At 41.2% G+C, this 17513-nt stretch overlaps 1 long non-coding RNA gene across 1 annotated transcript; it reads left to right on the forward strand.

Annotated features, from left to right (window-relative positions):
* The first annotated feature begins 14968 nt into the window (after positions 1–14968).
* Positions 14969–16936, forward strand: LOC142161826 (uncharacterized). The gene is made up of 2 exons (XR_012693498.1): positions 14969–16127; positions 16283–16936. It is a non-coding gene; the product is annotated as an uncharacterized LOC142161826 (long non-coding RNA).
* The last annotated feature ends 577 nt before the right edge of the window (positions 16937–17513 follow it).

Here is a 17513-nt window from a genome sequence, read left to right on the forward strand (position 1 = left end):
GGTCATTATCCATATCTACTCTTCCCACCCCTTTAAGGTATTTAAAGCGCGGATCGATCTCGATTACTATTGCATTCAAATAGTTGGCACAAAGCCCAAATAGGCATTCAGCCCAAGTCATGATGATAACGAATAAGTTTCAGTCAAATACGCGGTAAAATCATCAATCGGGACGGACCAAGTCACAATCCCCTTTAGTAAACGACCCCACGCTCATCATCAAGCGCGTGTCTCACCTCAATATAGAACTACGATGTGCAAATCTGGGTTTCAAACCCTCACAGCATCATTCACAATCATTACTCACCGAACCGGCTAAAACTCTAGCTCGCGACGCCTTTGCCCCTCAAATCGGTCTCCACGCACGTCGAATCTATCCAAAATCAGAACGAATACTTCACAATATGCTAAGGGAATAAAGCCCAAGCGAAAACAATAGAAAAATACCAAAAATCCCGAAATTAGCAAAACCTGAGCCCCGGGCCCACTTCTCGAAACTCAGAAATTTTCACATCAACGGGTTCTTTATCTCTCCACGAGTTCTTACATATCAAAAGTTCTCAAATCCGACCCCAAATGGTCCTCCAAATCCCCAATCAAAAGTCCAAAATCCCAAGCCCCAGTTCTTCCATTTTTTGCTTAAGTTTCCATGAATTTCAAGGTGGATTTCACAATAGAATCGAGTTTTAGGTCCGAAATTCTTACCTCCAATCGTTTCCCCTTGAATACCTCTTTAATCTCCTTCAAAGAGCTCTCAAAAAGACCAACTATGGAGGAAATGAGCCCCAAAATCGCGGATGAAATGAATTAAAAACATTCTGCCTAGGTCTGACCCTCCTTCTTCGCGAACGCGGTCAAACCCACGCATTTGCAAAGCACAAACTTGCGTTGACCAAATTTTGCCTTACGCTAACGCAATGCACTTTCCACCTACACCTTCGCGAACACGGGCTCCCTTACGCGAACGCGATGAACAATTCACCTTGGACCCCTCAGACCCAAACTCCTCTATGCGATTGCGAGTGCCCTCTCGCGAACGCGATGCACAGCTCCCCAGCATTCCGCGAATGCGAAGCCTCTCACGCGAACGCGAAGGCTTAAATCTGGCCTTCCTCAACTCCTTCTACGTGAACGCGAGGCCCCACTCGCGAACGCAAAGGGATAATTCTCTGCAACACTGAACTTGCTATTTCTGCAACTTTCAAACTCCAAAAATGGTCCGAATGACCACCCGAAACTCACCCGAGACCCCAGGACCTCAACCAAAAGCACCAACACATCTTAAAACCTTATTCAAATTTGTTCTAATCATAAAAACACCTCAAACAATACCAAATCACCCAAAACACATCTGATTCAAGCATAAGTTTTCTAAAATCTTCCGAAATACGCTTTTGATCAAAAACCAAACCAAACCACGTCCGAATGACCTGAAATTTTGCACACACATCCCAAATGACACAACGAAGCTACTGCAACCCTCGGAATTCCTTTCCGGCTCTTATATCAAAATCTCACCTAACAACCTGAAATCGCCAAAATATCAACTTCGCCAAATCAAGCCTAATTCTACTCCGGACCTCCAAAACCCATTTCGATCACACTCCTAAGTCATAAATCACCTACCGAAGCTAACCGAACCATCGGAACTCACATCCGAGTCCTCTAACACATAAGTCAACATCCAGTTGACTTTTCCAACTTAAACCTTCTTAAAAGAGACTAAGTGTCTCAAACCTTATCAAAATCACTCCGGACTCGATCCGACCAACCTGATACCACAAAACACGAATAACGAAGCATAAAGAAGCAGAAAATGGGGGGAAACAGAGTGGTAACTCATGAGACGACTGGCTGGGTCATCACATGGCCAAACTATCAAAATCTGCTTATTGAAAGTACTTATTTCAGAAGTACTTTTGAAAAAAATTATTTGTGTTTGGCCAATTTATTTAAGAAGTACTTTTTGAAACATTTGGCAAGCAAATTGTATCTGGCCAATGTTTCTAAAAAGTACTTTTGAGTGCCAAATTACCAAAAAGAATAGTACCAAGATCTTATAATTCTTTTAAAGAGAAAAATAACTTAAATATTCATCTTAACAGACTTTTATTATTTTTTATTTTATTTAATTAAAATATAAATTATAGAGTAAACAAACATATTAAAAATTTAAATCAATTTTACATATATGTTATACAAAAGCATGTAATATATCTAGTATAATTACTTATTGTTAATGATAATTTAAATAATCAAAATATATCATTTAGTATAAATTAGAAGTCTATGCCACTAATTACTATATATTGATAATCCACCATGAAATAATAAGTAAAGTCTCTCACACATGATAATATTTCTCAACAATTTCATCTCTATTTCTATCACACAATGCCTCCATATTAGCAGAAGAAAATCCTTGCATTTCTAAAGGAATATCAGAAGGCCCATCTCCTTCCTCAATTTCTGCAATAACGTCTTCATTAGCATAAAAGTTGAATTCATTATTAGTAGAAGAATATCGTCGGATGAAATTATGTATAGTCATGGGTTCCCATGATATATATATATATATATATATATATATATATATATATATATATATATATATAGTCAAAGGCTCTATAAATTCAAATCAAAAAGAGTAACTAATTATTAACAACACATAATATATAATTTATGTTTTTAAAATTTAAATTAAAAAAGAAATAATACTAACCTTACTAACTTTATCATAAATTGTCAAGTGGTCAACTGCGAGACTTCCACTTACCTTAATGTGGATATTTTTTCTTCTTCCTTTATGTAATGACCCGACCGGTCATTTCATGAGTTACCACTATGTTTTCTCCAATTTTGCTTCTTTATGCTTTGTTTATCCGTGTTTTGTGGCATCGGGTAAGTTGATTCGAATCCGAAATAGTTTTGGTAAGGTTTGAGACACTTAATCTCTCTTGAGTAAGCTTAAGTTAGAAAAGTCAACCAAATGTTGACTTATGTGAAAAAGGGCTTGGATGAGAATTTCGATGGTTCGGATAGCTTCAGGAGATGATTTGGGACTTAGGATTGTGATCGGAACGTGTGTTGGAGGTCCGTAGTAGATTTAGGCTTGAATTGGCGAAATTGAAATTTTGTCGTTTCCGGTGGATATGTGAGATTTTGATAAAGGGGTCGGAATGGAATTTCGGAAGTTGCAGTAGCTCTGTGGTGTCATTTGGGATGTATGTACAAAATTTCAGGTCATTTGGACGTGGTTTAATAAACTTTTTGATCGAAAGCGGAATTCGAAAGATTTTGGAACCTTAGGCTTGAATTCAAGGTGATTTGGTTGATTCGATGTTGTTTGAGGTATTTCGAAGATTGGTATAAGTTTGGATTGTAGTGTATGACTCGTTTGTGCTTTTGGTTGAGGTCCCACGGGCCTCGGGTGATTTAGGATGGTTGACGGAAAGTTAGGAGTTGGGAGTTTGCAAATGAAGTTTTAGGCTACTGTCATAACTGCATTTGCGGTTGGGAGGCTGCATGTGCTACCCCCGCATATGCGGAAGCAAGTCGCAGAAGCAGAATGGACCATGGGGAGCTGGAACCGCAAAAGTGGCTAGGTGAGCACACCTACGATAGCGCAGGTGCGGATATCTTATCGCAGATGCGACTTTGGGCATTTAAGTGAAAACCGCAGGTGCGGTAGTCAAGACCGCAGAAGCGGTAATGGGACCGTAGGTGCGAAAAGCCTAGGTAAGAAAGTATAAAAGATTTCCTTCGCGATTTTTGAGTTATTCTTCATCATCTTCATACGAGTTTGAGCTTGAGGGAGCTATTTGAAGAGGGATTTCATAGAGGTAAGGTTTTTGGACCCTAAACTCATTTCTATGGTGTTATTTCACTGATTTGTCCTAAAATTTTATGAAAATTAAAGGTTAAAAATTGGGAATTAGGGTTTGAGATTGGAGACCTTTGAGTAAGGGTTTGAGGGGTCATTTGTGGTAGGATTTTAGTACTTTTGATGTGAATGATGAATGAACTCAGGGAGTGATAAGGAGTTTATTGATGTAATTTTTATCGGATTCTAAGATGTGTGCTCGGGGTAGGGTTTGGCTAATTTCGGAATTTATATTGTAATTTGATTACTTTCGAGTTGGCTTTATTTCCTTAGAATATTTTGATGGTTATGTACTGATTTTGGTTAGATTTGGAGCATTCGGAGACCGATTCGAGAGGCAAAGGCATTGCGGGCTAGAGTTCGGACCGGATAGAGGTGAGTAATGATTGTAAATATTGTCCTGAGGGTATGAAACCTCGGATTTCACATCGTTGTGCTATTTTGAGGTGACGCACACGCTAGATGACGAGCGTGGGGTCGTGCACCGTTGGGAATTGTGACTTAGTCCATCATGCATGATTGTTTTACCGCGTATTTGATTGAAAATTATTTGCTATCATCATGTTTTGGGCTAAATGTCATATTTGGGCCTCGTGCCAACTGTTTGGACCCTTAGGGGATTATTAATACTATTTCCTCATTGCTTTGACTTTATATTTGTACTTAGTCGTGTTATATTCTACTGTTTTCATAACTCAGCCATATTTACTCTATTTTGACATCTTAAATGATATTTTGGGTTGAGCATCATATTTTACTGTGCCGAGTGGAATTTAGATATTTCTGACTTAGTAGGACCGAGGGCTTGTGTTGTGAGGTTATTATGGGATCGGGCTGCGCGTGCAGCAGTATTGTGATGATTCCTTATTATAAGGCCGAGAGCCTGAGTTGTACGCCATAAGGTGGCTTGATATAAGGCCGAGAGCCTATTTGATTATGCCACGAGATGACTTGATATTGCGCTTGGGCCGTAAGGGGACCCTCTAGGAGTCTGTACACTCCCAGTGAGCGCGGGTACCCAGTGTAATATGTGATATAGCCCGAGGGGCTGATGTTGTTCCATGTTATTGCCCGAGGGGCTGCTTGCCCGAGGGGCTGATTTTATGTGTTTATCCTTTCTCGCTACTTTTCATTCACTTGCTTAGTTGTTAAAAGATGTCTTAAAGAGGTTTTCACTGAACTAAGGTATTTTTACAAGTTTTCGTTGTTTTATTGCATCGTATTAATTTTATACTGCCTCTTTGTAGCATTTTGTTGTGATTTACGTGTTTTATTATCGCTCAATTGCCTTTACTTTTATTACTCACTGAGTTGGCGTACTCACATTACTCCCTTCACCCTGTGTGCAGATTCTGGAGCTTCGGGTCACGCTAGTGAGGGTTGATTGCTCCCAGCAAGCTATTCGGAGTCTACTAGGTAGCTGCTCGGCGTTCGTAGCCCAGTGTTCCTCCCTCCTATCTTATTTTTCCTTATTCTAGTTCTGTAATAGACTGTATAAACTCTTTCATACTCTTAGACAAATATTTAGAAGCTCATGACTGGTGACACCCCGATGTCGGGCTATGTTGTTTCCGTAAATTGCTCTATTTCACTGAAATTTTGGGATTTATAGCATGTTAATGACTTGAATTATTATTATAATTGTTAAATATATATATTGGGAGTATGTGTCGGTTGGCCTTATTTCACGATAGGCGCAATCACGACCGGATCCAGAATTAGGGTCGTGACAAGTTGGTATCAGAGCCTAGGTTACATAGGTCTCACGAGTCATGCGCAGGTTTAGTAGAGTCTCGTGGATCGGTACATAGACATATGTATTTATCCTCTGGAGGCTGCAGAACCTTTAGGAAACTTCATATTCTTGAAATTCTTTTCGTGCGAATATGTTGATCCGAGTACTAAACTTCTATTATTCTATTCTCTCACAAATGGTGAGGACACGAGCGACCGGTCAGGATGGATGACCACCAATACCACCAGATGTGGCCACTACAGGCTAAGGATGCGGTCGAGGCTGTGGTAGGGGTAGAGGTATGGCTTGCACAGCAGCTAGGGTAGCACCTGCAGATCCACTAGCCACCCCAGTTCAGGATTAGGTCCCAGTTGTGGATACTCCAGCGGAACCAGCTCAGGCACTAGCTGTGCCCATTGTGATTCCAGGTTCTTCAAGAGGCCCTGGCTCAGATTCTAGCAGTATGCACTGGCCTAGCTTAGGCGGTCTTAGTTACTATAGTCGTATCTACTTCTCAGGCCAGGGGAGGCACTTAGACTCCCGCCGCTCGCACACCTGAGGAGGTCGTGCAGGGACTTCAAACACCGACGCACATCCAGCGTAGCCCGGTACAGCTGTTCAAGAGTATGTAGCTCTTGCTATGCCAGAGGACGAGCAGTGTCGATTGGAGAGGTTTGGTAGACTTCATCCTCCGACTTTTAGTGGTGTAGAGGGCGAGGATGCCCAGGGTTTCTTGGACAAGTGTCAGAGGATTCATCGTACAACGGGTATTCTGGAGACCAGCGGGGTCGCTTTCACTACTTTTCAATTTTCTGGAGCTGCCTTCACTTGGTGGGAGGCTTATGAGAGGTGTAGGCCTATTGGTGAAGTACCCATTACCTGGCAGCAGTTCTCCGTTCTCTTTTTGGAGAAGTATGTGTCATAGTATCGCAGAGAGGAGCTGCGTAGGCAGTTTGATTGGTTGCATCAGGGAGAGATGATTGTGACACAGTATGAGATGAGGTTCTCGGAGTTAGCTCGTCATGTTGTTTGGTTGGTTCCTACAGAGAGAGAGATGCCATTGAGGAGGTTGTAGACATTGCTCGCGAGATTAAGTCAGTTTGTCGCCATGAGCGAGATGAGAGGGATGCCAAGAGGCCTCGGGGATCTGGTAGTTATGGTGGTGCTCCTTTGAGAGGTCACTTTCAGCACAGTAGAAGCCATCCATTCAAACATGCTCAGTCAGCTCACCCAGGTTATCGTGGGGCATCATCGGGTCATAGTTCTTACAGTTCTTATCAGGGCCAGTCATCACTCAATGCCCTTCCAACCTAGAGTTCGACATGTGCTCTATCAGTTCAGGGCTCTTCTAGGCCAGGTGCATCTGCTAGTCATTCTGGTGCTAGGGGTTCCCTTCATTCCCCGTCTCCAGCACTCGGGAGTTGCTATGAGTGTGGAGAGTTGGGTCATATGTGAAGGCAATGTCCTCATCGTCTTGGGGGTTTATCTCAGTAGAGGAATCAGCCATCGGCCTCGGCACCAGTTACTTCACCATCACCCACATACCCAGCTAGGGGTGGAGGTCAGTCAGCTAGGGGTCGCCCTAGAGGGGGAGGTCGATCAGGTGGCGGTCAGGCTCATTTCTATGCACTCCCAACTAGACCCGATGTTATTGCATCCGATGTTGTTATTACAAGTATTGTCTCAGTATGCCACAGAGATGCTTCTCTGTTATTTGATCCCGGTTCCACTTATTCTTATGTGTTATCATACTTTTCTCATTATTTAGATACGCCTTGTGAGTCTCTTATTTCATCTGTTCGTGTATCTACTCCGGTGGGTGATAATATTATTGTAGATCGTGTGTATCGGTCATGTGTGGTGACTATTGGGGGTCTGAAGACCCGAGTGGATATTTTGTTGTTATGTATGGTAGACTTTGATGTTATATTGGGCATGGATTGGCTATCTCCGTGTCGTGCTATTTTGGACTGTCATGCTAAGAAAGTGATATTGGCTATACCAGGTGTGTCACGGATTGAGTGGTGAGGTTCGACTGATTATGTTCCCAGTAGGGTAATCCTATTCTTGAAGGCCTAACATATGGTTGGGAAGGGTTGTCTTTCTTACTTAGCCTTTGTGAGGGATGTCAGTGAAGAGACTCCTAGTATTGATTCTGTTTCTATTGTGAAGGCTTTTCCGGATGTGTTTCCTACGGACCTGCCGGGCATGCCACCAGACAGGGATATTGACTTTGGTATTGATCTGGTGTAGGGCACTCAGCCCATTTCTATTCCACCATATCGTATGGCACCAGCGGAGTTGAAGGAGTTAAAGGAGCAGCTTCAGGAACTCCTTGATAAGGGGTTCATTCGGCCTAGTGTGTCGCCTTAGAGTGCCTCTATTCTATTTGTGAAGAAGAAGGATGACACTATAAGGATGCACATTGATTACAGGTAATTGAACAAAGCAACAATTAAGAACAAGTATCCTTTGCCTCGCATTAATGGTTTATTTAACCAGCTTCAGGGAGCGAGAGTGTTATCCAAGATTTATCTCCACTCAGGTTATCACCAGTTGAAGATCAGGGACTCAGATATTCATAAGACAACTTTCAAGACCCGATATGATCATTATGAGTTCTTGGTGAAGTCTTTTGGGCTGACCAATGCCCTAGCAGCATTCATGCATTTGATGAATAGCGTGTTCTGGCCGTATCTCGACTCGTTTGTCATAGTTTTCATTGATGATATCCTGGTATATTCGCATAGTTAGAAGGAGCACGCGGGGCATTTGAGAGTTATGTTTCAGAGGTTGAGGGAGGAGAAGCTTTATGAAAAGTTCTCCAAGTGTGAGATTTGGCTCAGTTCAGTGGCTTTCTTGGGGTATGTGGTGTCTAGCGAGGGTATTCAGGTTGATTCAAAGAAGATAGATGCGGTTCAAAGTTGGCTCAGACCATCCTCAGCAACAGAGATTCGCAATTTCCTTAGTTTGGTAGGTTATTACCATCGGTTTGTTCAGGGATTCTCATCTATCGCATCGCCCTTGACCAAGTTGACTCAAAAGGGTGCTCTATTCATGTGGTCGGGCGAGTGTGAGGAGAGCTTTCATAAGCTCAAGACTACCTTGACCAAGGCTCCAGTGTTAGTTTTGTCATCAGCTTCAGGTTCATATACCGTGTATTGTGATGCTTCGAGAGTTGGTATTGGGTGTGTGTTGATGCATGAGGGTAGAGTTATTGCTTATGCTTTTCGTCAGTTGAAGCCCCATGAGAAGAACTACCATGTTCATGATTTGGAGTTGGCTGCCATTGTTCATGCGTTGAAGATTTGGAGGCATTATTTGTATGGTGTGTCTTGTGAGGTATTTACGAATCATCGTAGCCTCTAGTACTTGTTCAAGCAGAAGGATCTCGATTTGAGGCAACAGAGATGGTTGGAGTTGCTAAAGGATTATGATATTACCATTTTGTACTATCTGGGGAAGGCCAATGTGGTGGCCGATGCCTTGAGCAGGAAGGCGATGAGTATGGGGAGTTTGGCATACATTCTAGTTGGGGAGAGACCTATTGCAGTTGATGTTCAGGCCTTGGCCAATCGGTTCGTGAGGTTGGATATTTAGGAGCCCAGTCGGGTATTGGCTTGTGTGATTTCTCGATCTTCCTTATTTGATCGCATCAGAGAGCGCCAGTATTATGATCCTCATTTACTTGTCCTTAAGGACAGAGTTCAGCACGATGATTCCAAAGATGTGACCATTGGTGATGATGGGGTGTTGAGGATGCAGGGTAGAATATGTGTGCCCAATGTAGATGGGCTTCGGGAGTTGATTCTGGAGGAGGCTCATAGCTCGCGGTATTCCATTCATCTGAGTGCCGCGAAGATGTATCAGGATCTGAGACTGCATTATATGGTGGAGGATAATAAAGAAGGATATTGTGGAATTTATAGCTCGGTGTCTCAATTGTCAGGCTGTCAGCATGTGAAATATGAGCATCAGAGACCGGGTGGCTTGCTTCAGTAGATGGATATTCCAGAGTGGAAGTGGGAGCGGATCACCATGGATTTTGTAGTTGGGCTCCCACAAACTTTGGATAAGTTCGATGCTATTTGGGTGATTGTGGATCGACTGACCAAGTCCGCGCACTTCATTCCTATGTGCACTACCTATTCTTCAGAGCGGTTGGCAGAGGTCTATATCCGTAAGATTGTTCGTTTGCATGGTGTCCCAGTTTCCATCATTTCAGATAGGGGGACTCAGTTTACTTCACAGTTTTGGAGGTCTGTGCAGCAAGAGTTCGGTACTCAGGTTGAGTTGAGCACAGCTTTTCACCTTCAAACGGACGGGCAGTCCGAGCGCACTATTCAGATATTAGAGGATATATTGCGCGCTTGTGTCATTGATTTTGGAGGGTCATGGGATCAGTTTCTACCGCTCGCAGAGTTTGCTTATAACAACAGTTACCAGTCGAGTATTCAGATGGCTCCATATGAGGCTTTGTATGGGAGGCAGTGTAGATCTCTAGTTGGTTGGTTTGAGCCAGGTGAGGCTAGTCTATTAGGTACAGATTTGGTGTAGGATGTTTTAGACAAGGTGAAGGTGATTCAGGAGAGGCTTCGTATAGCCCAGTCGAGACAAAAGAGTTATGCTGATAGGAAGGTTCGGGATGTGTCCTACATGGTTGGTGAGAAGGCTCTGTTGAAGGTTTCACCCATGAAGGGTGTTATGAGTTTTGGGAAAAAGGTTAAATTGAGTCCTCGGTTCATTGGGCCTTTTGAGATACTTTGGAGGATTGGGGAGGTGGATTATGAGCTTGCTTTGCCACCCAACTTATCGAGTGTGCATCTAGTATTCCATGTTTCTATGCTCTGGAAATATATTGGGGATCCGTCTCATGTTCTGGATTTCAGCACACTTCAGTTAGATGGTGATTTGACTTATGATGTGGAGCTAGTGACTATTTTGGAGCGTCAGGTTCGAAAGTTGAGATCAAAGGATATAGCTTCAGTGGAAGTGCAGTGGAGAGGTCGGCCTATGGAGGAGGCTACCTGGGATACCAATCGGGAGATGCGGAGCAGATATCCTCACCTATTTGAGGTTTCAGGTATGTTTCTTGACCCGTTTGAGGACGAACGTTTGTTTAAGAGGGGGAGAATGTAACGACCCGGCCGGTCGTTTCATGAGTTATCGCTCCGTTTCTCCCAATTCTGCTTCTTTATGTTTATTTATCCGTGTTTTGTGGTATCAGGTTAGTCGATTCGAATATGGAATGGTATTGGTAAGGTTTGAGACACTTAGTCTCTTTTGAGTAAGCTTAAGTTGGAAAAGTCAACCAGATGTTGACTTATGTGAAAAAGGAATCGGATGTGAATTCCAATGGTTCGGATAGCTTTGGGAGATGATTTGTGACTTATGAGTGTGATCGGAATGCGTGTTGGAGGTCCGTAGTAGATTTAGGCTTGAATTGGCAAAATTGAAATTTTGGCATTTCCGGTGGATAGGTGAGATTTTGATATAAGGGTCGGAATAAAATTCTGAAAGTTGCAGTAGCTCTGAGGTGTCATTTGGGATGTGTGTGCAAAATTTCAAGTCATTTGGACGTGGTTTGATAGACTTTTTGATCAAAAGCGAAATTCGGAAGATTTTGGAAACTTAGGCTTGAATTCGAGGTGATTTGGTTGATTCGATATTGTTTGAGGTGTTCGAAGATTGGTATAAGTTTGGATGGTGGTGTATGACTTGTTTGTACTTTTGGTTGAGTTCTCAGAGGCCTCGGAGTGATTTCGGATGGTTGACAGAAAGTTGGGAGTTGGGAGTTTGCAGTTGAAGTTCTAGGCTTCTGTCATAACTGCATCTGCGGTTGGGAGGCCGCAGGTGCGACCCCCGTAGATGCGGAAGCAAGTCGCAGAAGCGAAATAGGCCATGGGAAGCTGGAACCGCAGAAGCAGCTAGGTGAGCGCACATGCGATAGCACAGGTGTGATATCTTATCGCAGATGCGACTTTGGGCATTTAAGTAAAAACCGCAGGTGCGGTGATCAAGACCGCAGAAGTGGGACTGCAGGTGCGAAAAGCCTGAGTTAGAAAGTATTAAAGATTTCCTTCGCGATTTTTGAGTTATTCTTCATCATCTTCATACGTGTTTGAGCTTGAGGGAGCTATTTGAAGATGGATTTCAAGGGGATTTCATAGAGGTAAGGTTTTTGGACCCTAAACTCATTTCTATGGTGTTATTTCACTGATTTGGCCTAAAATTTAATGGAAATTAAGGGTTAAAATTTGGGAATTAGGGTTGACATTGGAGACCTTTAAGTAAAGGTTTGAGGGGTTATTTGTGGTCGGATTTTAGTACTTTTGATATGAATGAACTCGGGGAGTGATAAGGAGCTTAGTGATGTAATTTTTATTGGATTCTGAAATGTGGGTGGAGGTCGGGTCTGGCTAATTTCGGGATTTGTGTTGTAATTTGATTACTTTCGAGTGGGCTTTGTTCCCTTAGCATATTTTGATGATTATGTACTGATTTTAGTTAGATTTGGAGCATCCGGAGGCCGATTCGAGAGGCAAAGGCATCGCGGGTTAGAGTTTGGACCGAATAGAGGTGAGTGATGATTGTAAATGTTATCTTGAGGGTATGAAACCCCGGATTTCACATCATTGTGCTATTTTGAGGTGACGCACACGCTAGATGACGAGTGTGGGGTCGTGCACCGTTGGGGATTGTGGCTTAGTCCATCCCGCATGACTATTTTATCGCGTATTTGATTGAAAAATATTTGCTAACATCATGTTTTGGGCTAAATGTCATATTTGGGCCTCGTGCCAACTGTTTGGACCCTTAGGGGATTATTAATACTATTTCCTCATTGCTTTGACTTTATATTTGTACTTAGTCGTGTTATATTCTACTGTTTTCATAACTCAGCCATATTTACTCTATTTTGATATCTTAAATGATATTTTGGGCTGAGCATCATATTTTACTGTGCCGAGTGGCTTTTAGATATTTCTGACTGAGTAGGACCGAGGGCCTATGTTGTGAGGTTATTATGGGATCAGGCTGCGCCGCAGCGGTATTGTGATGACTCGTGATTATAAGGCCGAGGACCTGAGTTGTACGCCACAAGGTGGCTTGATATGAGGTCGAGAGCCTATTTGATTATGCCACGAGATGACTTGATATTGCGCTTGGGACGTAAGGGGACCCTCTAGGAGTCTGTACACTCCCAGTGAGCGCGGGTACCCAGTGTATATGATATAGCCCGAGGGGCTGATGTTGTTCCATGTTATTGCCCGAGGGGCTGCTTTTGTTGATATAGTGCCCGAGGGGCTGATTTTATGTGTTTATCCTTTCTCGCTGCTTTTCATTCACTTGCTTAACTGTTAAAAGATGTCTTAAAGAGGTTTTCACTGAACTAAGATGTTTTTACAAGTTTTCGTTGTTTTATTGCATTGTATTGATTTTATGCCTCCTTGTAGCATTTTGCTGTGATTTACTTATTTTCTTATCGCTCAGCTGCCTTTACTTTTATTACTCACTGAGTTGGCGTACTCATATTACTCCCTTCACCCTGTGTGCAGATTCTGGAGCTTCGGGTCACGCTAGTGAGGGTTGATTGCTCCCAGCAAGCTATTCGGAGTCCACTAGGTAGCTGCTCGGCGTTCGTAGCCCAGTGTTCCTCCCTCCTATCTTATTTTTCCTTGTTCTAGTTCTGTAATAGATTGTATGAACTCTTCCATACTCTTAGACAAATGTTTAGAAGCTCATGACTGGTGATACCCCGATGTCGGGCTGTGTTGTTTCCGCAAATTGTTCTAGTTCATTGATATTTTGGGATTTATAGCATGTTAATGACTTGAATTATTATTATTATAACTGTTAAATATATATATTGGGGGTATGTGTCGGCTGGCCTTGTTTCACGATAGGCGCCATCACGACCGGGTCCGGAATTAGGGTCGTGACACTTTAATAATATATAGATAGATTATGCGATGCAATTGTAAATTTATGACCTATTTATAGGTAAGTTTTACAAATTAGATTTGATAGTTGTTGTAAACATTCGGGAACTAATAACATATAACAATAGAAATTATAAATGATTATTTGTATGAAAAGAATTGATAATCCAGAGAAGGATGCAGATAATTTGCTTTAGTGTAAAAAATAAAAAAAAAAGATAATTTGAAAAGTTACAAGACATTGCACAGAGTAAAAAATCAAAAACAAGAAAAGTCAATAAAGAATTTGGAAAGTTAAAATATGATTCATCTATATGATATCTTTAATTTTAAAAGAATGGTAAAAACTAAAAATGAAAACGAAAAGAAAAAAACTTAAATTAGTAAGGGATAATTTGAAAAATATAAATTTATGACTAGGATAGTTTTATCTTGAATAAATTAATTTTCTAGTTATGCTTCTGCTTTTTGGAAGAATATAGAATTTTCCGATTGTTCTTAATACTGCTTTTGTTGTTGGCCAAAAGTACTTTTATGTATTGGTCAAACAACTTAAATTTTTAAAAAAGTATTTTAGCCTCCTAGAATTTTGTCCAAACATGCTCTAAGATAAGATTTCAATTTTAACTTATGAGTTATGACTTCTAAGATCCGACGCCGGTTTGAGTGATAACAACGCTCTGAATTAATTTGGGCGCAGAACGATAACCAATTCAATGGATTGGATCTGCTCGGGTGGGCTTGTGGATCTAGTAACTACACGTTACAGTCGTATAAACATTGTCAGGCCCAGTATACCCAAGAGGGCAATCTAATCCAAGCATTTGGTGATCTGTAAATGATCTTGAGTTTAGATTAGGGCCTACAGATGATGTTCATGAAAGCCCAAATCAGGAAAACCAACCATGCGAATGGCCCGTGTGCCGTAATGTTTGCCCGAGTCCAGTTCTCCAAATCAGAACAAATTACAACTAACCAAAAGCATTTACCAATTTATTCACAAAGTTAAGGAAAAATTGTTTGTTTCATTATTATTACAACATATTGTTCTGTTGTCTATGTTTTATTTCCTATACGTTTACCTTTCTTCCGGGCAATTTCAAACAAAGGAGGACTTGTAGAATGTAGAATGATGAAAATCTAACACATTTTTAATGTGTTATTTGAGTGAGACTTTCTTTTTTTAATAACCATAGTAATTCGGGTCAGCTTGCGCGCACCTTGATTAATTTCATATAATAACTGCTACCTCTCACGAATAATAGGTATCAGATAACTCTATTCACCAAGGCTTTGATAGATGAAAATTACCTAGTATTTTTTGACTCTGTTGGGTGTCACACCCCTTTTTATACCAAACCTCAGTAACCCTCCTAAAATTAATAAAAATAATTAGTAAAGCTCGAAAAGGGTTTTAAATTGAAAAGTGACAAAAATTTGTGTTCAAAAGGATTAACTCAAAGTCGCTTACACCTACTGACATTTGATTTCGGTGTGTCAGGTCGCCTTTTTTAAAATAATTTCCTTTAAAACACTTTTGGACTCTAAAACTAAGTCCGCACCAGAGATTCGGGTAAGGGGGTTCAGTTGATTTGGGGAGAAGGTGTTAGGCACTCCCCAAGTCCCGTAACTAGTACGATTGCGTACTCGATCTAGTTGGCTTTTAAAATATTCAAATTGAGGTAAAGTAACACAGAAAAGGAAAAATAAACACACAAGAGGCTCGAGGTCGTTCCTACCTAATAAAAGAAACTAAAAAGGAAAAGAAAAGAAAAGTCCTAAGCTAACTTATACTACGACTTCTCTACCATGTTCGTCAAGGCCTCCAAAATATTTACATAGTTCTTCGGGGCATACCCCGGATAATAATATTAACAAACTTCACGGGGCATTTCCCGGATAAATTTAACTAATGGACAAACTCTCACCTTATATCCGAACATTATAAATTAAAATAAACTTCCTAAAGGTTTACCTACCTAAATGATAACGGCTTAGGCATGCTCCCAATGTCACAAACAAGTAAATAAAATTAAAATAACAACAAGATAATTACTTAATTAAAGCGTAATTTTCTTTTTAGCTTTTGAACCGGAAACCACACAGTCCCACTTATCTTTTAATTGTCAACAACTGCACAAATCAGTCATCTAGCTAACGTCCCCTTCACCTCAATATTACTCCTAAATGTGCAATCCAATTGAAGTCCAAACAAATACAACTTAAAAGAAATCATCAACTCATCTAAACAAAATCACATAGTCACAACAATAGAAACAGCAACACTAGAGAAAGCAAGAAGTGAACCTTTGTTGAAACCAAAAGCAATTCAACTGAGCGAGCTGCTGGAACTCGTTCCAAGAACAGCGAACCGACAACAATGCTCGAACGGCACTTCAAATATCAACGAATCCTACTCTACAATCACTCACTGGAATCTCATCATTTCAAAAACCAAATCCGGATCCAAAAGTTAAAAATGGAAATAAGCTATTTTATATAGGTTTCTGAATTATTATTTTTTTAAAAGGACTATTTTTTGTGTTTTTGCTTTTTCAGAAATTTGGTAAGAAGAAAATCAAAACTCTCACTGACTCTCCATTTTTTCTCTCTGTTCGGGCCTGCTATATTATATCTATGCGTGTCCTTGAAAATTTTACTTTTCTGTTCTGTTTTTCGATATCCTCATGTGTGCGTGTTTTTGTTGTTGTCCCTGAGAAGAAGGAAAGGAGTAGCGGCTTGGAGGTGGTGTTCGGCGGTGTAGAAGCTGGCGGCGTGAGAGGTTCGACGATGAGGGGGGAGGGTCTGCTGTTTGTGTTAGGGTGTTCTCTGAAGAAGAAGGAGTTTAGGTGGGGTGGGGGTCTCGTTTGAGGGCTAGTTCACGGCTGGGAAGGGTGGTCGTTTTTGTTGAAGATGGAAGACGAAGAAGCGGGCAACAACTGGGGGGTGATGGTTTAGGTTCCGGCGGCGGCTGTTCTGGAGAAGATGAAGAAAGGGGTCAGCAGCGTGTGTTTGGGTGGTGAGGTGAAGAGGCAACAACGGCGACAGTGGTGGCTGCTGTGAGATCCGGCGGCGAGAAGTGAGGGACAACAGCAGATGTCGCTGATGGGAAGTGTTTTCCGCCGAGTTTTGAGGTTGAAGATGAGGTGGCGGCTATAGGTGGCTGCTGGTGTTGGGCGGCTATAGGTGGCTGCTGGTGTTGGGCGGCTGGTCAGTTTGTGTGATTAGGGTTCAGCCCTTTTGTGTTGTGTGTATATTTTGTTCTCTAGGGTTTTTTTGTATTTTGTGAAGGTTGAAGAAGAAGAAGGGACCCCTAGGGTTTTGGTCTTGTCATTAAAATAAATGATCTTGGCCCTTAGATAGGGATATAATGAATGGCTTGGATTAATTTCTCAAAAATGGTTGATGGGTCAAAAGATTGGGCTCATATTTGGGCTAAAATTGTCTTTAAAAATGGCCCTTTAGCTTTACAAAACTAAAAATGTTGATTTTTTTCTTAAAACAATGTACTATAAAATTGTAAAATTATTACTAATTAATTAAAACGAACTATATTATGACATGAAGCTATTTTTGTTATTTTCAAGGATTATAATAAAAATGGGTAAAAAATAATATTATTCTAAAAATACATAATACCTTAATTAAATAGAGAAAAATGAAACTATTTTTTGGTATTTTTCAATTTTATGATAAAAATAACGTAACAACAACAACAACAACGACCCAGTATAATCCCACAAGTGGGGTCTGGCGATGGCAATATGTACGCAGACCTTACCCCTACCCCGAAGGGTAGAGAGGCTGTTTCCAGGAGACCCTCGGCTCAAAAAAAGCAACAGGAGACGATATATTAGTACCATAAAAATGCATAATAAAATAACAACTTTATAAGAGATATGAAATACAGAATACGAAATAGATGACTGGTATAGTAAAAACTAGCAGGTAA

Source organism: Nicotiana tabacum, chromosome 7 (assembly GCF_000715075.1).
Source record: "Nicotiana tabacum cultivar K326 chromosome 7, ASM71507v2, whole genome shotgun sequence".
Lineage (NCBI taxonomy): Eukaryota > Viridiplantae > Streptophyta > Magnoliopsida > Solanales > Solanaceae > Nicotiana > Nicotiana tabacum.